We start from the raw sequence: 22,849 nt of genomic DNA, 5'->3' as shown, positions 1-22,849 counted from the left end.
GGTGCCTCTACTAGCCTTCTTGGGTAGAGAAAACTCAAGAGAACCTTGTCGAACTGCAAATCCCAAAGTCCCCTAGGATGGAGCTCCAGCCCTGAAAGTGGTACCCAGGTGCATCTCCAAAGTAGAAATCATGCAGCTGGACACCACCTTAAGGGCTGCAGCTCCACCCTATGGAAAGCTGGGATTTGTAGTTTTGCAAGGTCTCCCTCCTCCTCCTCCTCCCCCCCTCCTGCCCTATGGTCAGAGTGGGGCGGAGGAAAAGGAAGGCGGATCCTGGAGCCCAGGAGGAGGAGACGCAGCCGGCTTGCAGCGTGTGGACAAAGGAAAGGCAAGGCTTTCAATAGCAGGAGAGGATCGGAGGGATCTCCTACTAGGGAGGTCGGATCTCCAGGGTTGCCTTCACCTCCTGGCCCCAGTCCCTCGATCCTTCTTCAGGATCTCTCCCTGGATCGCACTGGCTTCCTCCTGAGCCCTTGCAAGCTGTGCCAGGTAAGCTGGGAAGAGGATTCCTAACTCTAACCTTGGGTTGATCCCCCTAAACCTGACTTTCATGTGACTTGATCTAGTTGACTTTCACACATACACCCCAGTTCTGATTTCCCAGCACTCACCGACAAGATCTCTCTTTGGATGGATGGATGGATGGGTGTGATGAGAGTGTCCTCAAGCATGTGCACAGAGTGCCTTGGGCTGCCTCTCTGCGCCAGAGGTGAACTGTTGAGGGTTATATTCAGGGGTAGCTGTGTTGGGCATTTAACAAACACAAACAAAAATCCATCAGTGATACCTTTTTACTGGCCAGCCGAAATGCACAGTATACTGGTTGCAAGCTTTCGAAGTTCCATGGGTTTCTCCTTCTTCAGGCAAGAGGTTACAAACCAAACAGGACAAGAAGAAGAAAACCAATTGGAGAGGTTAGTCAGATGCCTCCATGTTGTTTCAGTCCTTAGTAAAGATGGTATGATGGGGAGGATCTGATTAATATTTCCAGTTGTGTTTTTTCCCTCCTGTCTGGTTTGTAATCTCTTGCCTGATGAAGAAGAAGCCCATGGAGCTTCGAAAGCTTGCAACAAGTATATTGTGCATTTCAGTTGGCCAGTAAAGATATCACTGATGGATTTTTGTTTGTATTGAGGGTTGTGTGTGTGTGTGTGTGTGTGTGTGTTGTGGACCTTATCACATGGAGGACAATTGGAAGTATAAACTGTGATTAACCCATAATAATCCTGCAATTGTACTATTTGTTTTCACACGACGTCGTGTTCAAAGTGATATTATCCTGTGAATAAGCTATTATTATTGTGCAATTGTACTAATGGTTTTCACACAACGTTGAGATAAAGTGCCATTAACCAGTGAATAACCAGGCAAGAAAGAGCAGCAAATGCCATGAATACTTTTTGCTATTTATTGCCTGGTTATTCCCTGGCTATTCACAGGATAATGGCTCTTGTGTTAATCTCATTTTAATCACGTTTTAACGTCAGTTGTGCAATTTTCTTGGGTCAATCACTGTTTAAAGTCCCAACCCCCCCCCCCCCCCATGATAAACTCCTATGTTGTTGTTCTGTTGTGCCTTCAAGTCATTTCTGACTTGTGGCGACTCTAAGGTGAACCGATCACAACATTTTCTAGGGCTGAGAGTGTGTGACTTGCCTAAAAGTCCCGCAATGCGTTTTCATGGTACAGCAGAGACTCAAACCCTGATCTGTAGAGTTTTAGTCCAACGTTCAAACCATGACCTCATGCTGGCTCTCATATGTTAGAGGAAGTGATTTCTCTATTTTTGACATACATATTTGCATTTTTAAAAATGCTATACCCCTGTAAGTCATCTGTTTTAAAAGTCAAATGCTTTCCCTGGAAGGGGTCTGAGAGAGGATTACATGTTGCCCACTTGCGCTCTATGCCATGGAGACTCTTTGGGATCTGAAGGAGATGGGTTCCAGTTAAGGCTTTTCCAAGCAGGTCTGAGCCCATGACCTTTTATTGTAGGTTGCATCCACATGGCAGAAATAATCTGGTTTGGCATCACTTTAACTGCCACGGCTCAATGTCATGACAAACTACAATTCCCAGAATCCCATCACATTGAGCCTTGGCAGTTAAAGTGGTGCCAGACCAGATTATTTTTGCAGTGTGGATGCAGCCTGAGAAGCTGAACCAATGAGACAGTATACTGGAGTATATTAATATGAGATAGTAGACTTATATTAAATGGTATTATATTTAGTCACATCACTTGGCCAGTGTTTCCTCCTTCTTCTGGCTTCTGCCCTGAGGGGCAATTTTTGGGGTGGTTGGGAGGGAAATCTCCCCCATCTTCACTGATATATTTCAATGGGCAAAGGGCAGAGGACATTTTTGCATAGAAATCATGTGTACACCACCCCAGAGCTGTATGAACATATCAACAGGTTTAAAAGGAATGGAAGGAGCTTGGAAAATTTACTACAGGTCCCGCCATTCCCTAGCCATGGGGGCCAGTGGCTATGCTTATTGAGAGAGTCATGGAGTTTTATCCCCTGCTGCAAGGAACTTGTTCAACCTTTGATCCTAGGTGTGTTTACATGGAAGTACATGTTTCTCCATATTCTGTTCTAACAGTAGAGTCTTGTCCCAAGTACAGATTTCTCTTCAGGACTATCGGATATGTTGGCATTCCCATGTCTTTAAGTGCCATCCATAGTTTTTTGTGATGTTTGCAGTCAAATGCTTTGCTATAAACAAATGCTGATTTTCTTCTGAAATTCCTTGGTGCATCCTATTATCCATAGTATGTTTGCAATGCACTCCCTAGTGCCTCTTTCTTTCCCGAATCCCACTTGCACCCCTGTGATTTCTCTCTCCATGTATGGATGGAGTCTGTGCTGTAGAATTTTGAGCATAATTTTGCTTGCGTGGAAATTAATGCCCTATATAGTTATATTTTGTATACACCTTATATACAAAGCCTGAAGGTAATTTTATACACACTATTTTTAATAATTTTGTGCATGAAACAAAGTTTGTGTCAAGTCAAAGGCTTTCATGGCTGGCATCCATAGTTTTTGTGGGCTTTTCGGGTTATGTGGCCAACTCTTCTAGAACAGGGCCACATAGCCCAAAAAAACTCACATAAAACCAAAGCTTGTGTCCTTTGAACCATCAGAAAACAAAAGTGTCACTATCTCAGCCACTCATTTGGACAATTTTGGATTTTCAAGTATTTTGCATTTCAAATTTCCAGATAAGGGAGACTCAGCCTGCATTACATATTAAAAATAGCATACCCACTATACTTCCTTGAACAGCTAAACTATGAAGATTTGTTTAAATAAATAGGTCTTTGCCTGCCAGAACAACAGAACAGAGAAAAGAGCCTGTCAAAACTTCTTCAGTGGGAAGTTCCATGGTCTAGGTAGGAACAACTACTGAGAAGGCTATGTCCCATGTCTTCACCAGATGTACCTGGAAAGGTTAATGGGATGGAGAGAGAGCCTGTCCCAGAATCTGATCACAACCTGAGCTCCAGATCCAGCAGTCTTCAGTGTTTGATGTTCTGGCTAAGGCTGTTGGGAGCTGAAGTCCAAGAATATCTGGAGGGCTACCTGAATCCTAGAAAGCCAGCATGGTGTAATGGTTTCAGTGTTGGACTACAACTCTGGAGACCAGGGTTTGAATCCCTATTGGGCCATGGAAACTGATGAGGTGACTTTGGACAAGTCACACAGTCTCAGCTTCAGAGGAAGGCAAAAGCAAAACCCTCTCCGAACAAATCTTGCCAAAAAAACCCCAGTGATAGGGTCACTTTAGGGCTGCTGTAAGTCGGAAACAACTTGAAGGCACACAACCGCAATGAAATTGTCACAGTATTTAATTTCTGTAACACTGCACCTAGAATAGCTGGTGCATATGGACAAAGGGGACCTAGTTTTGGACACTATTCCAGGATTCCAGTTCACCTTAATCTGGCCTGGCTTTTTGGCCTGTGTCTCCCAGAATCCTGTAGCTAGCAGAGTCAGGGACCAAGATGGCTGGTGTGGGAGCAAAACATAATGCCAAACAATTAAATTTGCCAAGGTATCCATTCAATACAGTGGATAGTCCACCAGGAACAAATTTTCCTATCAACTTTTGGTTCAGATTTTTCACTTCCCTAATGGACAACGACTCTGGAGACCAGGGTTCGATTCCCAAAGTCCCACTGGGTGACTTTGGGCAAGTCACATGCTCTCAGCCTTAGGGGAAGGCAGTGGCAAACCTCATCTGAACAAAATCTTGCCAAGAAATCCCCATGATAGTTTCGCCATGAGTTGGAAATGAAGACATACAGCAGCAACAGCAAACTTCTGTAATGCTTGGCTGGCCTACTGCGTCACTTGCAGGGCCCTGTTTCTGGTCGGTCAAGAGACCTGACAAAATCCAGATGACTCTAGTGATCTGTGCCATGGTCATGTCACAAATCTGTCTTGAGGGCGGGTTTCTGTCATGATGTCACTAGAGGCCCTGAATTGGGGCTGGGGATCAGGAGGCCCTCTGGATGTTTCTGGACTGCAACCCCCAGCATTCCTTGCCCTGGGCTATGATGTCTGGGGGATGCTGGGAGCTACAGTCCAACAACATTTAGAGGGTTTGGGAGAAGTATCTAATCCTGAGACAGATGTGTATATAGTCCTCAATTGCCTACAAGCTTTGTGCATCTCACCCCACCCACCCTAAAATTCCCAAAATGTTAATGTTTCCAACCTCTGGTTTTATGAAAGTAGGAAAGGAAGGCGAGATCAGGAAATCTCTACAGCTTGAAGGTGAGAGTTCATATTTTAGGGTTAAGATGTAGTGTCAGGAAACCCAGAGGCAAGACATGAGTCACTTTCTCCAGTGACAGGGAAGGGGAAGAAGCAGAGACACTCAGCTTTGCGCAGGAGAAAGGGCTGGTGGCTGCAACTCCGGTCCTGAACAGGTAGTGAAACAAGGAGATTTCTGCAACGAGTGAGAGGCAACCATGTATTTGCTGGGTTAGAGGTTGTCAGTCCTGCTGTGCGTTCCAGATAGCTTTCCTATGGGGAAGAGAAAATGGAAACAGCTGAGCAAGTGCTGGCAGAACACATGTGCACTGGAGACAGGTGGGATTGTTATACATGTTTTGTGTGTATGTGCGTGTGTGTGTATGTATGTGAATGCTCTTGTACATGCCACAGAAATGTAGAGTTTGGGGTATTTGATTCTCTGGTTTCAAAGGAATCCTTCTCGTTGTGTGCCTTCCAGTCGTTTCTGACTTTTGGGGACCCTAACACCAAACCTATAATGGAGTTTCCTTGGCAAGATTTGTTCAGGCTGAGTAAGTGTGGCCTACTCAAGGTCTCCCAGTGGGTTTCTGTGGCCAAGTGGGGATTCAAACCCTGGTCTCCCAGAGCCCTAGGCCAGTTTTCTTCCCTAGAGAAATTCTAGAAGGTGATAAACTCTACTCATGTCCTGTGAGACTTCCAAATTTAGCATCCCATTCTCAAAGAGGGGAGTTTGTTTTAGCAGTTAAAGTAGTGATGCCCCATCTCTCTGATATATTAGCTTTGTGTGCCTTTAAGTTGTTTCTGAGTTATGGCAACCTTATAATCGGGTTGGAAAAAGGAACTTTTGGGACTAGGATGTTGTTCTGGGCCTTCAAGTCATTTTCAACTTATGACAACCCTATCATAGGGTTTTCTGGGCAACTTTCTTCAGAGGGAGTTTGCCATTGCCATCCTCTGAGGCTGAGAGCTTGTGACTTGCCCAAGTTCTCCCAGTGGGTTTCATGGCTGAGCTGGGAATTGAACCCTGGTCTCTAGAGTCATAATCCAACACTCAAGCCACTATGCCACGATTCGCTCTACATTTCTTGGTCTTTCTAGCCATCCACGATATCTGTCGGAAACAACTTGAAGGTACACAACAACAACAACAACAAATGGTATCTGCAGAATACTTTTTGAGCACCACATTTCAAATGAGTTGATTTTCTTTCTATTGGCTTTCTTCACTGTCCAGCTCTCACTTCCATACATAGTGATGGAAAATAAAATGGCATGTGGGCAATCCTAATTTTAGTGTTCAGTTGTATATCTTTGCACTTCACGACCTTGTCTAGTTCCTTCATTCCTTCCCTTCTCTGTCCTAATCATCTATTTCTTGACTGCAACCTCTATTCTGATCAATGATTAATCCAAGGTATGGGAAATCTTTAACTAATTCAATTTCCTTATTGTTTACACTTAATTTATGTAAATCCTCTGTGGTCATTATTTTTGCTTTCTTAACGTTCAGCAGTAAGCCTGCCTTAGGACTTTCTTCTGTGACTTTCTTTAGTAATTGTTCCAAGTCTTTGGTTTACTGTAAACATTGGCTTTCTTCCATTTTACTTTTTTAAAAATAGTAATAATCTCTGTCTTGAACATACATGAGCATCCAGGTTGGTTGCTAACAACAATTGGGGCATATCAGCTTGCAGCTTCAATAAAAAATCTCATGACGGCCTTGGACCATAATCGAAAACCTTTGGCCATAAACCCCACACCTATTGCAGAATTATGATAAGAGATAAAGACACAGATTTCTGGTTGGCATTCTCCATACACACATAAAAATACAAAGCAAGGGTGGAAAGCTAAGACTGTATTCCCATGCAGATTTACCAGAAAGTATGTTCTGTTTGGGTTTGGTGGGACATGTCTGAGTAAACATAGTCTCATTGGGCTATTGGGATAGACACACAGCTTTCTAGAAGCAAAAGCTGGTACTTACTGGACAGACTATTTTTTTAATTAGAAGGGTGGGGAACCTTTGGGCCTTTAACTGTTTTGGACTTCAGCTCCCATCATCCTCAATTAGTATGGTAAGGGATTGTGGTAGTCTTAGTCTCACATATCCAGTGGCCCACAGATTTCCCAACTGCTGCTGTTTAAAGCTGGAAGGTGTACAGCTATATTGCATTTATTCATCCATGTCTAATCTAAGGTCGTCCAGATGTTTTGAATGATAACTCCCACAGTGGCCAGGATCACCATAAAGAACCTAATTGTAATCCAACACAACTGGAGGACTCAATAATAAAAAGTCTTGTGGCCTTTCAAAGACTGACTATTTGGCATAAGGATCTGTGGATTATAACCCACTTCATCAGATGTGAGTGGGCTGCAACGCACAAAGATCCATGGTAAATTAAACTTGTTAGTCTTTTAAGTAGTCACAAGACTTCACTGTTTCAACTATTAAAGTGTTGAATTTCAAAAGGTCTTTTTTGTTGTTGTTGCTTAGCATGACAGCTGAATTTGGCATAAGCTGAAAGCCTGGGAGGACTCATATAGCCTGTTGCTGTTTTGATTTATTTATTAACTGCATTTACAGCCCCACCTTCCCTCTGGTGAATTCATTGTGAGATAAAAGGCTTCCCTGCCCACAGCTGCTTTTAAGGCTAAGGGTAGGGTTTGTGTAGCCTTCAAGATGTTGTTGTTGTAGCTATGTGCCTTCACATCCATTCTAACTTATGGTGGCCCTATCCTAAGGATTTCTTGGTATTCAGTGGAGATTTGCCAGTGCCTTCCTTTAAGGCTGAGAGAGTGTGACTTGCCCCCGCAGTGGTTTTCTATGAGTGAGTGGGGATTCAAACTCTGGTTTCCTGGAATCCTAGTCCAGCACTCAAACCACTACACCATACTGCTCCAGATGTTGCTCGACTCTAACTCCCAGAATTCTGCCTCATTGGCTATGCCAGTTGCATAATGTGTGAACATCTCACAGTCCACATCCCAGCCCCACACCACATCCCATACTTCCATGGGGGAAAGCTCCTTTGATGACAGACTTGCTTATGTTTTGATGTGTACAGTATAAGTTTGCAATGTTACTGTTGCTGGAATGTTTTGCATTTGATTTCCATATTTGATTTATGCTGACAATGTTAGCAATCTGGCATAATGCAAGGTTTTAACATTAAGTTATACAGTGTTTGTGCTCCTTTTCATTAACTTCCATTATAAAGCAAGCTTTTGAATTTTCCTACATCATTGTATATAATGGAACTTGAGCATCCACAGATTTTAGTATTCACGGGGGTCCTGGAACCAAACTTCAGTGGATACCAAGATCCCACTGTATGTATAGTAATATAGAGATTATTACAAAAATGGTTATATCTCAAAAAGAGTTAAGGCCATATACCTAACAAGAACTCTACCTGAGAGATGTTATACCAACAATTTAACTTTCTCATGCTGAGGTTTAAACTTCAGCTTCATTCACACAGATTAAAAACAGGGTCAGTACAATTAGTTGAATACCTGTATTTTATTTCTCAGGCAAGTTAGCACATTTTGTCTTGAGTGCTTATGACTGACTGGGATTACAGAAAAAAAGCTTAGCAATGCATTTATTTGTTAGTCTGTTCCTTTTCATAGACTGTAAGGTAGGACAAAAAATATTTTGAAAATAGATGGTATGCCATTCTATATTCAGGAATGCACAAGCTCTTTGCAGCCTGGGGTTGTCCAGGGACTACCATGTGAATGCTGCAAAATAGGTGGAGAAAGCAGCTCTGGTTCCATTACTGAGTTTTTGAAGATTCTCTGCCTTTATTGTTGCAAATGTAGATTTGGTGTCTTATTGAGACATCCTTTGCATTTCTAAACTTTCCAGAGCTCAGAAAGATGGGTTGCCACTACTCTAGAAGTAAATTGCATGAAATAAGATGATAATATGCAAACATGAATAGTTTGTATAATTCATGCTGATTTCAAAATTAAATTTTCCGAGGGGCATAATTTTGATGTTGTAATATATTTTATACTGAGCGCACATTAGCAGATACAGACCTGGGTGGGTACTGAAGGAAAACACTTGTACCAAATAGCTTGGACATGCAGAATGGATTGTCTGGGTGTGTTTGATTCCTCCGCTCTTATGTAAGATTCTTGCAAAAACGGCTTGTGCAAGAAGGGTTTTCCTACATGCAGGAGCCTGTTGCTGTGCGCGCGCGCGCACACACACACACACAGAGGGAACAGGTTTTATTTTTTCATGTTAAAAATGGTTTTCAAGATATTGGGCTGAACAAATGAAAGCAGGGAAGTGTTAAGCTATCGAATATCCCTGATCCTAGGTTTTTGCCACATTGCAAAAATAAAGCAGTTTGACACCACTTTAACTGCCATGGCTCAATGCTGTGGAGTTCTAGGATTTGTAGGGGGTTTTCTTTGTAGCTTTTCCTGTCAGACAGCTCTAGTGCCTCTCTAAATGACAAATCTCAGAATTCCATAGCACTGGAAGTTAAAGTGGTGTCAATCTGCTTTATTTCTGCATTGTGGCAGTAGCCCTAGTCTGAGAAATGTGATTTACGTCTTATGTTAGCCTTGGAAGAACCAAGAGGTCGTTCCTGGTTTCATGGAAGTTATAATTGTTGTTGCTCGTCATCAAGTCAGCTTTGACTTACAATGACCCTATCAAGGAGAAACCTCCATGAGTCCCAGTCATCAACCGCTCTGCTAAGAGCTTGCAAACTCTTGTGCGCCTTCAAGTAGTTTCCAACCCGGAGTTTTCTTGGCAAGATTTGTTCAGAGGAGGTTTGCCATTGCCTTCCCCTGAAAGCATGTGACTTGCCCTGGACCACCTGTAATGTGATCTTCATTTCCTATAGCTTTCCACTTTGCTGACCGTTATCATGCTTTCCAGTGAGTCATGTTGTTGCATGATATGTCCAAAGTATGTCAATCTCATTTTGCTCATTTTGGCTTCTAGGGAGAGTTCAGGGTTGATTTGCTATAGGACCAATTTATTGGTTTTCTTGGCAGTCCACGGTGTCCATACAACTCTCCTCTTACATTTCAAATGAGATAGTTATCTTCTTGTTATCCTTCTTCATTTTCCAGCTTTCACAATTGTACATAGAGACTGGGAACTTATCTAGTTCCTTCATAGCTCCTTTTCCAAGTCTGGTTTCTTCACTAGTGTCCCAATCTTGATGAATGATGAAATCAAGGTATAGTAACTATTTCTATGGTCCAAGCCACACTGCAGAAATAATGCAGTTTGAAACTGCTTTAACTGCCCTGGCTCAGTGCTAGGGAATCCAGGGAATTGTAGTTTATTGTGGCACCAAAGCTCTCTGACAGAGAAGGCTACATGTCTCACAAAACTACAGTTCCCCAATTCCCTAGCACTGAGCCAGGGCAGTTAAAGTGGTCTCAAACTGGATTATTTCTGCAGTGTGTTTTGGACCTATGTCTTCATTGCCCACCTATGCAAATCATCTATGGACATTATTTTCGATGATGATGATGATTTCCATCCTGCCTTTTTCTCAGGTTGGGATTCAAAGTGGCTTACAGCAATTAAAAACATTGTTAAAACACAATCAGGAAAAAAAAATTAAAACCAGGTTAAAACATATAATAGAACACACACACACACACAAGCAAGCACAGCAATTAGAAATAACTAGCATGTTGCGTAAGATAGGCTTTATATCATCACTCAACAAATGCCTGTCAGAACAGAAAAGTCTTTGCTTGTCTGTGAAAAGAAAGTGGTGAGGTGCCAGTCCAATGTCTCAGGGAAGAGAGTTCCAGAAATATTCAGTCGTAGATCTGCTCTGACATTTTCTTCCTTAACTCAAAATCGTTCCACAGGATTTTGCTATTTTCTGCTAGTACAGTCGGCCCTCTGTATCCCTGGATTCTTTATCCATGGATTCAAGCATCCTTGGCTTGAAAATATTTTAAAATATATATAAATTCCAAAAACAAACCTTTATTTTGCCATTTTATATATTACTATCCCATTGTATTTAATGGGACCTGAACATCCACAAATTTTGGTATCCACGAGGGGTCCTGGAACCAAACCCCAGCAGATGCCAAGGGTCCATTGCAATATGATGTCTACTTATCTTGAATGTTTGATGTTCCTTCTCCCAATTTCCTATAAATCTGATCCTGTTTACTGTGTAATATGTGCTAAAACCTTATACAGTATTGGTCAATTCAGAAGTAAGCCTTATTGTGTTCAATGGTGCTTACTCCCAGGACATAAGTGTGGTTTTGCAGCTTTGTGTGGCAGAACTGAGTCAGTGGTGGTTTTTCTATCAGTTGGGAGTATTCTGAAAAAAGCATATTGCTAACCATGGGCTTATGGGATGGAGGCAGGCCACAGCACCAAATGATTGACTCTAGCGATCAGTTAAATTTCCCACAATGCCCTAGAGTGATGCACCATGGGCAATCAATCCTCTTTTTAATATGTATGTGTGTGTGTGTGTGTTTGTTTGTTTGTTTTGTTTTTACAAAAAGTGGAGCTCAGGTTAGGTGCTTGGCTAACCACAGAGCTTAGAATTTTACTTTGTTGAACTAGAATGCCCAGAATCCCCCATGGCCATTGGCCACACTGGCTGGTGGATTCTGGGAACTCTGATCCTAGTAATTAATTTTTCCAAATGCTTTGATAGGCACCTACCCTCTTATATTGATGAATGATGCTAGTATAATAACAGCTTTGTCATTAGTAAATAAACCCTCCCATACCCTTCTTTCCTGTAGAAAGCTAGCAACAATTGATCTGTGTCATTCTCCCGACCCTATCTATTAATTTGTTTGTTTTCTTCCAAGGAATTGTATACACAGGGAATTTTATACACACTTTTGAAAGTGGTGTCTCCTACCTGCAGCTTGACTCATGTCCAGCTATGAAACACATGAGCCAGTGTGGCTAAATTCATTTGGTGGTACACCTACTTCTTCCACCTTTTCCTCTCTTCCATTTGGTGCAAACAGGCAGGATATTTGTTTTGGAGAGAAGGAGATCCAGACGCGCATTCCTGCTCAGACATGAATCTGGGTGGGCAATCTTAGGTTGGGCTGCGTCATGATGTTTTGAGGGTTCTTGTGAAGGTATAAGGAGTGAACAGATTGCCCAATCTCTTTCCTTTCTCCATAAGAGCCTTCCAGTGGTTGCACCCTCCAGCTGCATGTAAACATTCAGTCCTCTGAGAGATTTAAGTGCATTGCTCAAGACTGCAGCCCTGTGTGATACTTACTTAGGAATGGCTCCCACTAAACCTCAGGATGTCTGGCTTCCAAGGCAATATACCCATGATGCCTGGAGGGTTTTGGGAGATGGTGCCCAAAGATGAATGTTCCCAAGTTGTGGATCATAAAAGATGTGGTAGCCAGGAAGCAGAAAAGAGTTTGACCTTTTTAGTTTAGGGTTTTGGAAGTGTGTTTGTCTCTGGGGTATTTGTCATAATAACAATGAGTACTTTTTAGAGACATTATTCAGCAGGCAATATTTTGACATTGGAAGAAAGCAAGTATTAACCTGATGCTGGCAACCCTCTCTTAAATAAACTCCTGGGCACATGTTGGATGGAATTTGCATGCTTAGTCAAATCTCCAGCCCAGTGAATGTGTTTGCATCATTCTGTCTGCTTTTGGCCAGTTCGTTGGTGGGTCTTTTCTGTTTCCGGGTATTCAGCTCCTGAATAAACTCTCTCTGTGTGTGTCTGTGTGCGTGTGTCCCTGTGTGTGCCTGCACATGGGTACATCTCCCACCTTCCTGACTGCCACTCCCTTCCTTTTGAATGAATGAGAAAGTCCCTTTTCTTTTGCTCTCTCTTGCATTCCTGTGTGCAAAGGCATCTGCCCATCCCATCCCTTTCTGCTTTTGTGCCATCTTTACCAATGCCTTGGCCAAAAAGAGGAAAGATCTCCCTTAACCACCACCACCCGCCTTCTCCCTTTTCTGCAGCCAACTCTCCATCTCTCTGAAACAAGGAGTGGTTTGATCGGTTCCCGGCACCTCAGAGAAGACCACAGGCAGAGCTGGCTGGGGGAAGAAGCTCTGTTGTGGCAGCTTGCAGAATCTAGCCCTTCTCACCATCCAGGAGCGAGAGGGAGGAAAGAAAGCAAGCAAAGAGAAGCTTCTCCTTCTTGCAAACTGGCTTCCTTTTGTCTGCTCCTGTCTGGATATCTGGGACCCCCCTCTGCAATCAGTCTGAGTTGAGAATGTGAAGTCTCCATCCAAGCAAAATATTTCTTCCACAGAAGGTCGACCTGGAGAAATGCTCCAAAGGAGAGTCCGGAATTAAGGGGTAATGGATCTTTCTTGACATAGGGGTTGATGAGAGGGTGGGCTTAACAAAGGGGTATTTTCACAGAGGTGTAACAAAGGCAATCTTATGCGGGGAGGGAAGCTCATATCTGAGCCAGGAGTCTGGAACATTATGCTGATGGAGAAATCGAATGAAAAAGTAAGGGCTATTAGAGATAACCAAGGCCACTCTATATTCTATGAGATTTGGGGCACTTTTCTCAATTAGGCAAATGAAAATGCCACTCATCCTTCCTCACATTTTTTGGAAAGATGCTCTATTATAATTGTTGTCATGTCATCTGGATATTTCTTATTTGGACAATCTGGAAATATCAACTCGGTATATCTCATTGTATTTGATCGGAGAAGCATTGTTTGTTGGTTATGTCTGTTTCAGTAAAATCTTTCAAGCCAATTAAAAATAATCTGAGCCAGGAGAGGGAACCTACGAGAAATTTTGACCCAAAAGGTGAGGTTTCTCAAAGAGTCATCAGAGCATGTCATTTGGTTAGATTTCCCCCACCCCAAGAGAGGTGATCGGTTTTTAAAATTCTGCATTTTCCGCCACAGACTCATTGATCAAGCTGGATTTCTTCTCCTCTCAGTGAACTGGGGAATCTCCTTTGAAGAATAAATCTGATTCAAGGTTTCTTCAGGGTCAGATGATCAAGATGATTTTCAAGGGCTCTAGATATGGTCTCCCTACTACTCAGGGGAAAATGAGGCTTTGAAAGTATTTAGATTTAAGAATATCCATCTCCTTCCTCTTTTATTCCTGTAAAGATCTACACCATAAATCACATGCCACCTTTCTTAGGATCCTTTGTTCTCCTCTCCGCATCTTAAATTTCAGTAATACTTGGGATTAGAGAGGAAAAATTGATTCCTTGTTCCATGAAGTATATTTTGTGTATTTTCTTAAACTCTCTCCCTCTTTCAAGGCAGTCTAGTTCTTAGTTTTGGAAGTGAGTGGGTGTAACAGAAACACTCGCCCTCCCCTCCCTTCTCTGGAGCAGAGAAAAAGGTGCAAGGCTTACATTTTGTCCCACATAAAAAGGACCACATGGCAACCCCCCCTTGCAAAAAATAAAAAAAATCTGTCTTTACTATGAAATAGTCACTAAGGTTGAGGGCATCAAATAAATCCTGGATTAGAAGGATGAGTTTTCTTTTTTCATCTGGATTTCAATTTCTTATTGTGGCTTTACAGTTTTGCGCTTCATGTGGTCCCAATTTTGGAATGATTCATCTGAGCGGTTTCATTTTTTCCAAACTGGAGAAGAAACCCATTAAAGCATGGGGAATGAGTGTGCAAAGACTTCAACAGCAGCCTCTGAGCTTGAGAGAGAGAGAGAGAGAGGGATGGGAACAGTTCCAGGGATGAGGACAGGCTGGATGTGATGTTGCAACCACAGGAGTGCTTTTGAGCATGTGTAGAGTTGCAACATGGTTTTCCCTCAAGGGAGAAAAGTGTCTGGCTTATTGTCCTGGTTTCACCCAGAACAATAAACCAGATACTTTTGGGTTTTTTTTTTTTTACCAAGGGGAAACAATGTGGCAACTCTACACATGCTTTAAAAGCACTCCTGGTTACAACATCACATCCTCATCCCTGGATAAACTCTGCCAAAGGGAACACCTTTGAAATCGCAGCTGTTAAGCCACAAGAAATTGTGCTGCATTGGTATTTTATACCAGATCCTTCTCATTCTTGGCATTAAAAAAAAGAAGCATCTCTATTGGAGCTTATTTTTCATCTGGTGTAAAACAGAAGGATTTTCTCTTTCTCCCCACCCATTCCTGGTGGAAAACAGGTGTAATTCTCTTGCAGTCACTTGACTTATTGTCTCTGGTACAAACCAGGAGTGACACTATTGCTATCAGAGTAATTGATTGTCTTTACTTTCAGTATGTTTTTGCTTAGTTACTAGGAGTAACTAAACGGATGTGTGGTGGATTATTGAAGTCCCCCTTGTACTCTCAGTGAGAATCCGAAAGGCGTGTTTCTCCCACCAGTTTTGCTCTGGAATGAATCGTCAAGAAATTTTGACTACATGATTATGTGTGTGTGTGTGTGTGTGTGTGTGTGTGTGTGTAAAAACCTGAAGGACGATTTTACTCTTCTGTTCTTTCTCACCTCTTTAATTAAACTGAAGTCAATTGATCTGATAAGAACCAGCATGGTGTATTGGTTTGGGTATTGGACTAAGAGACCCAGCGTGGTGTACTGGTATGAGCATTGGAAGATGGCTTAGGAGACCAGGGTTTGAATCCCAGCTCAGCCATGTAAACCTACTGATGACCTTGGGCAAGTCACACTGTCTCAGCCTCAGAGGATGGCAATGGCAAACCCCCTCTGAAGAAACTTTCCAAGAAAACCCCATGATAGGTTCGCCTTAGGGTCACCACCATAACAACATTGGACTAAGACTTTGGGAGACCAGAGTTCAAATCCCTACTTGGCCATGGAAACCCACTGGGTGACCTTGGACAGTGGCGTCACAAGGGTTAGTGTCACCCTAGTGTGGTAACTCATGCTGTTGCTTCCAGGTTGCCTGACACACCACAGCCTCTTCCATGTGCATGGGTTGGTTGGTACTGCTACCTGGCACCCTTTTCTGATTCTGGCAGAGCTGCCAGTGAGCAGAGAGGGAGGCAAGTCATTTTCCATCTGGCCAGAAGATCTGCCAGACCCAGAAGGCAACTGCTTCCTACCATCGGTTACTGGTGGAGGTAGACATCCTTTTTTGCACTCGGCCAGCAGTCCTGCCAGACCCAATTGGCAGCAGCACGCCACCCCACCAGAACCACAGCTGATGGATGGCAAAGGTGCCCTGGCTGATGGAAGAGGGCAGTCTCTGATGAGTCAAGTGGTTGCATATGCATCCCTTGCACCACTAGCTGACATCCTTAATCTTGGGCAGATCGCACTCTCCTCTCCTCCAACTAACCTCCTCTGAAAAAAGTTTTCTGTAGGTTTTTCAGGCTGTGCGCCCATGTTCTAGAAGAATTTGTTTCTGACGTTTTGCCAGCATCTTTTAATATGTACTATTTAATATGTACTAATTGATGTGTTTTTTGGTGACTTTGTAACACTGTTTTTAGATTGTAACCCACCTTGATCTTTGGAAAGGCGGGCTATAAATAAAGATTTTATTATTATTATTATTATTTATCTGTGGCTGCCATCTTCAGAGAATGCTGTCTGGCATGGAAGTGAGTGGGGTATATATAATTTGTGCCAACAAAGATTAACATGGAAAACACTCCTCCCAACCCAGGGTCACACAGTGTGTGTGTGTGTGTGTATCCCACTCACTTCTATGCCAGCATTCTCTGAAGATGCCAGCCACAGATGCTGGCGAAACATCAGAAACAAACTCTTCTAGAACATGGCCAAATAGCCTGAAAAACCCACAAAAAACTGTGGTGCCAGCCATGAAAGCCTTCGACTCCTCTAAAAAATCTTGCCAACAGAACCCCATGATAGGTTCACCATAGAGTCACTGTAAGTCGGAAATGACTTGAAGACACACAACAACCATAATTGATCTGGTATTCTGCCTCGGGGATCAATTTGTTTGAATGTTTAGCTGCCATGCCCTTTCCTTTTCACCAAGGTGTAATCCAAGAGTATCTGCTTTGGTGTTGGTGGTGCCATCCCTTCTTATTAATCCCTCCTTTGTAAACCAGGAGTGGTTTTCATTAAAGAGTGGGACAGGTTCTACTGTTTCTCCTTTATTTGAGGTAGGTTTAGGTTAATAAGAAAAGTGCTTTCTGTCGACTGGGAACAATTTCCTCCATTTACCTGGTTAAGCTGATACCTAACTGCGCAAAAGTCAAGAGACTGGATACTTTCTTCCTCTTCAACAAAGTAGTTTGTGCACCAGAGGGAAGTGATCTGGATAGAACAGGAAGTGAAAAGAGAAAGAGGGGGGAACTTTCACTTTTTGAGCACAGGGATGCAGGAGAAAAGTGAAAGCATGGACTGAGAAATAAAGTAGAAGGGTCAGGAATATGGAATGTTGCTTTGGAAATGTAACTAGTTACCACTTCAGTTCCAGGTCCTTTCAGAACTAGTGAGTTACCATTATAGTTACACATATTTTAAAAGTAACTCTTTGCTTCCATGTTATTCCCAAGTAACTAAAATAGGTAAATCTTAATCTTCTTCGAGCAACAGCACCAGAACACTACATATTATTTACATATTATTTTTTAAGGGCCACTTATGTTTGGACGGTGGAAAGTGCTGTCTGAACTTAAAACAGCAGTAAAGACCCATCTCTTCTGGCAGGCTTATCCAGATGAATTGTAAATGTGGAGTGTTTTAATATGTGTATGTCTTATTTGTCCTTTTAAAATGATGTGTGTGTTTTAACTGATGTGTATTAATTGATGTTGTGCGCATTTGTTAATTGTTGTTGTTCCCCACCTTGATCCATGGGGAGAGGCAGGTAAGAAACAGCAACAATATTAACAACAACAATTAACAATTGTCAATTGAGAGCCAGTGTCATGTAGTTGTTTGAGTGTTGGACTACAACCCAAGAGGCTAATGTTCATATGTCCACTCAAACATGGCAACCCACTGAGTAACCTTGTGCAAGTCACACTCTCTCAGCCTCAGAGGATGGTAATGGCAATCCCCCCCCCCAAATAAACTTGCCAAGAAAACCCTGTGATAGATTCGTCTTATAAGTCAAAAAATGACTTGGAGGCAAACAAAAGTATTAATTACTTTGATTTAAAACTTATTCATTCATTAACCATTATGTATTGTTCATTAAGTGTTACTTATTTATTTTAAGCATTTTTAAAAGTCATTTTCCAGGATCTGGCCCTCATAAAGGCTGCATACACACTACAGAAGTAATCCAGTTTGGCACTCCTTTAACTAGTATGGCTCAATGCTGTGGGGTCTTGGGATTTGTAGTTTGTTGTGACAGAAGACGTCTCTGAGAGAGAAAGCTAAAACGACTCACAAAACTAAAATTTCCAGAATTCCATAGCTTTAAGCCATGGCAATTAAAGCAATGTTAAACTGGATTATTTCTGCAGTGCGGATGCAGCCAAGGTGACATGCAGAGCAGGGGCTGTTTGGATGTGAGACAATTACAGCTATGGTAGGAAATATGGAGCAGACACTTGGAAGCATCTCCTTCTTGCCTAAACACTCAGACAGAAGCAGTGAGGTGCTGCACATCAGTAGACGAAGAGCTTTGTGGTGTTGGAGCCACTGCTGCGGTCACACTCCACAGCTATACCAGCCTAATGAATCTTGAAAACTGGCATTCAGAAAGGAAGCATGCTCTCTGCAGATCCTCAAAGATACTCTTCTTTATTGCTTTGGCAGAATAATACCTTGGCTGAGCAGTGCTATTATAGTACCTATAAGATGCTAAGTGCTCACATGTAACAGATATTTCCATCATGCCTTGCTTCTGGACTTCCCTCTGTAACACCTGGATGGCTTACTGGGGGAAAGAGAACATGATGCTCCCATAATTTCTAACTCTGCCCCAGCATAACAGCTTTATCCATAGAGGCTGTGAAGCATGCTGGGAAGACATTTAAGTCTATTTAAGTGTGAGATGTAGACTTAAAGGGCTTGGAAGCACTTTGCTGTTGACCACCTTTGGGAAGTGGCCAGACCGCCATGCTCCAAATGGATTTCAGTGCTGATTCTCAAGCAACTGGCATTGCACACACAGATATACCAGAGCTTGAAAATTTTAACAACTCCCCAAACCCTCTAGCCAGCAATGTCTACTAGTCAAGCCACTAGACTAGAGGATTGTGGGAGCTGTAGTCTAAGGAGGTAACTTTTTGAAGTTCTGAGGAAAATGTTCCCGCCTTTGAACTCATTGCCTTTAATCGGACACAGAACCATATTGTGGCTTTGTGCTTTTTGTAGGTTAGAAGCCAAACTATAGTTCGTATATTAGGCAGAGCCAAAGTTAAGAACTAAAACAACAAAAAGTTCTGTAGCACCTTAAAATGAAACAAAGTTATTGTGGCTTATGTTTTCTACTTCATCAGATGCCAAGAATGCTGTCTCAGTTGGCAGGCAGATAAATTGGGAAAGAAACTCAGCAATCAGGTCAGGAGGAGTTGAAACACAAGAAAGACAGGCTTAGATAACTGTGCTAAAGCTTACTTGTATATAAAATCAGGACAGTGACTATTCAAAAAGCCGCATTGCTAATAACACAGACATCCTGATATTGATAAACCACAAGCACCGAGATAAAAACCCATTTTCTCAATCCAGGCCATAGGTGATAACATTCAGCTTCTTAGTAAGCATTAATTCAACAATTTTGCCTTGCTGTTTTCTTGTAAGTGCTATAGTTCAACAAGGAGGAGGGGGCAAGTCAGGGTCAGGGATGGAGTGTGCAGAGAGACAGAAATTAGATCCTGCTAGTTTCTGAAAATTGCCATTTTTTATGCCAAATGTGGATCTGTTTATTCTTTTGTAGAGAGACAGATATTCGTATGAAGGCTTTGTTGGCAAAGAATAGTTTATGTCACATTGGAAGATAAGATAGTGAATGAATCCTTTAAGTTATTTGGTCCAGTAAAACTGTTCTCTGGGTAGACATGAGGACAGATTTGCATCTGAGTTGGTTGGCAAAATTAATGTATGTCTCTGTTATATCACCTATTGTTGCTGATAAGCAGCTGCTTCAGGTTAGGAAGTTCTGATAAATGAAAATGGATCTACCAAAGATGATAGGTCCAGGGGCATCATTATGAAGTTGGAGGTGTGGACCGTACCAGGTGACATCTCAGGGGGGGGGGGTTTTCTGACTTCTGGTGTGGAGTGTACTGCTGTGCCTCTCCATGAGTAGATCAGGACTCCCGGAGATTGAAAGCCCTGGTAAGAATCTGATCCACTTGTCTGAAAGCAGCAAGGAACTTCTGGAGTCCTTTCTCATTGCCAAATGGCACCTGGACCCCTTTGGGACTTGCAAACAACCTGGGACATGCACAGTCCCTTTGGGTGCCCCAGTTCACCAGCCATCATTAGCAAGTAGTCCAGAGCCTTTATCTTCCATAGTGGCTTGATCTACTCTGGAGGAACCATCGGCCTGTTGGTTATGCTCCTGGGGTGACACCAGCCCTAGTGACATTACTGGGTAGGTCTGTTCTCACTTGCACTTCCCTAAACTGGAAAAAAAAACCACATCGTTGACCTGTGAGACAGAATAGTCATTGTCCAATAGGGTCTGCGTAGAGCATTGATGTTGTATTAAAGTGGAAGCTATGCCCGGCTTGAGAAATTTCCTTTTGTTGGGCTACCGTTCTTGGAATCCCCTTGGGTGCTGAAGAACTGCGGAAGTTTTAATCCAAAAATAATTTTCCCATGGTCATAGGTGTCAAGTGGTGTTTCACAATTTTCTTTTCTGGGTCTGTCTTTATGGTCTGGGCAGAGAATCTTTGTCCCCTCCCTAATGTTTTGCAGGTGTTGTGGTCCAAAATGTCTGGAGTGTCAAAGGTTTTCCACTCCTGTTGTAATAGCTTATTCTTAAGTGTGTTGTTGTTGTGTGCCTTCAAGTTGTTTCTGACTCATGGCAACCCTAAGATGACTCTGTCATGGGGTTTTGTGGGGCTGAGAGTATGTGACTTGCCCAAGGTCAACCAGTGGATTTTCATGGCTGAACCCTAATCTCCAAATTTGTAATCCAGTGCTCAAGCCACTACACCATACTGGTATGGCACCAATATTGTACTTAAGACCTGCTTTCTTTCCCTCAGTTCATTGAATTATAGTCTTAAGAACCGCCTTGTGTAAAACATTTTGTTGCAACAAGAACAACCAAAAGTTCTAGGGCAGCTTTAAGACTAGCACAAGTATCGTGGTGTAGGCTTTTATTGGTTACAGTCACGTTCATGGGAGCGTGGATTGTAGAGTGTGAGGTTCAAGGGCAATTTCATAAGTGACAATTACTTGGTTAATGTTAGCCACAAAATATACATTATAAGGGTCTGCCCCGTGAATTATGAAGTGCCTATCTCTTTTCGTTTTCTCCTCTCACTGATTGTAGCAAAATCAGTTAGAAAGATAGAGAATTATGATAGGATTTGCTCTCTCTTTCAGTGATGGCAAATAGCAGCAGACAGGCAGAGACATCTGGATTAAAACCAGGATTCTGAGAAAGGTTACCCTTCTTCACAGTTACTTATTTGGACTGTTAAAATCCAGAATCCCCTACTCAGAATGACCATTAGCCATGCTAGTAGCGGGAAGTCTGGGGGTTCTAGTGCAAAAAATTAACTTTCTCATGTTCTGCCCATGCCTATGCTCATGCCATATTGGCAGTAAAAATCCTCTCTGTTCCCAAACTGAAAGATATGAGAATCAGGCACATTCTTCTTGCTTATGATGGCCTCTGTTTCCCTCTCCTTTGTTGAATGTAAGCCTCTTGGGGCAGGGACCTGTCACGCACGTAGATGGTACCATATAAATAATGGAAACAAGCACTATATAAATAATAGGAAAAATAATAGGAAAACAATACTGAGTGAACAATTCTTGCCACTTCCCTTCCTGTTACTTTTGCTACGTTTCCTCTCTGTGTACTGAGAAGATTCTAAGTTAAACCTACCCTTTTCCTGCCTCCGGAAAGACGCATTTCCCTTCTTCATGGAGGGGTAAGGATCCATGAGATGACTGAAGCATGGAAGAAACTAGTCTGCACCACAGGCTTTCTTCCATGATCTGAGAAATCAGTTTCTCCACTACAGAGAAAAAGATTGAGAGAGAATCCAGCAGAATTTACTCCAGGTATGACTGTACCTCTCAGCTTTACTCTCCCTTTTATAAGCTTCTACTGACTACTGAAGGCTAGGCTGGGATCCTGTCTTACATCTTATCCACAGCTGACAGTAGAAGGGCAGGCTGCCATGTGCAACTTCTGTTTCATTTGCATGACCTCTAAGGACTAGAAGCTTGTTTCTTGGCAAAACAACATGACATCCTGGATTTGAGCATTTTTCACACAAGCACTGCTTATGACATAGGAAACGTAATCAGGGGGAGCTGTGTTTGGCCTTACAGCATAATGAAACAAAATCCAAAATCCACAAAAGCGTGATACCTTCATTGGCCAACCAAAATGCAAAAAAGGTATTGTGCAAGCTTTCGAAGTTTCACTGGCTTCATCAGGCAAAGATATTAAACATATATGGCAAGTCTACCCTTCTCTTGCCAGCTGTGGACAAGAAAATGATGCATTTTCTGCAGCTGCAAATCTGAATTCAAGAGTGATCCCTCTTTTTTAACGCATACAACAGGCTGCCTGGATGAGTAAGAATATGAACCAGAATGTACCCAGTCTGAAGATGCATGTGGGCAGAAATTCAGCAGGTAAAGCACAGGATGTCCTCATATATAAATCATTACTGCTGGTGCAAGACTTCTGTGACCAATGGTCCTCAGGAATAAATGGCTTGTCAGGGGGGTAATACTGCTTCCCATAAATATGAGAAGCCTTTTAATTTCATATAGCACAGCTCAGTTTTGATATCTTGAGGATCCGGTTGTTCTTAAACTTTCCTCATATTTTATGGGACACTGCCTCCAAGAAGGAGCTGTCATCTCACCAACATGAAGTGTCTATTTCAAGTGCTAGATCACTGCAGAGGTGGTTGGATCACTTCAAATTTCTAGGGCATGGCCCAGATTTCAGTAAAGCAGAAGGCTTGTTTCCATCCATCCCAGAATGAGGTCAGGACACATTTGTCCTCTGAG

At 42.4% G+C, this 22,849-nt stretch overlaps 1 protein-coding gene across 2 annotated transcripts in view; it reads left to right on the top strand.

Annotated features, from left to right (window-relative positions):
• The first annotated feature begins 340 nt into the window (after positions 1-340).
• The window catches only part of ARHGEF15 (Rho guanine nucleotide exchange factor 15), a 51,199-nt gene continuing 28,690 nt past the window's right edge, over positions 341-22,849 (top strand). Inside the window, exons 1-2 of one of the 2 annotated variants that reach the window (XM_042473023.1) lie at positions 341-489; positions 12,748-13,090. The gene's annotated coding sequence lies outside the window, so the exon portion shown is untranslated. Of the gene's footprint in view, positions 490-12,591; positions 13,091-22,849 lie in introns of those variants that run through there. The other variant, XM_042473022.1, reaches the window with a different exon arrangement.

This window comes from Sceloporus undulatus, chromosome 6, assembly GCF_019175285.1.
Source record: "Sceloporus undulatus isolate JIND9_A2432 ecotype Alabama chromosome 6, SceUnd_v1.1, whole genome shotgun sequence".
NCBI classification, from domain to species: Eukaryota; Metazoa; Chordata; class Lepidosauria; order Squamata; family Phrynosomatidae; genus Sceloporus; species Sceloporus undulatus.
The sequence above is the reverse complement of the archived record's forward strand: the minus strand, read 5'-3'. Positions and strand labels throughout refer to the sequence as shown.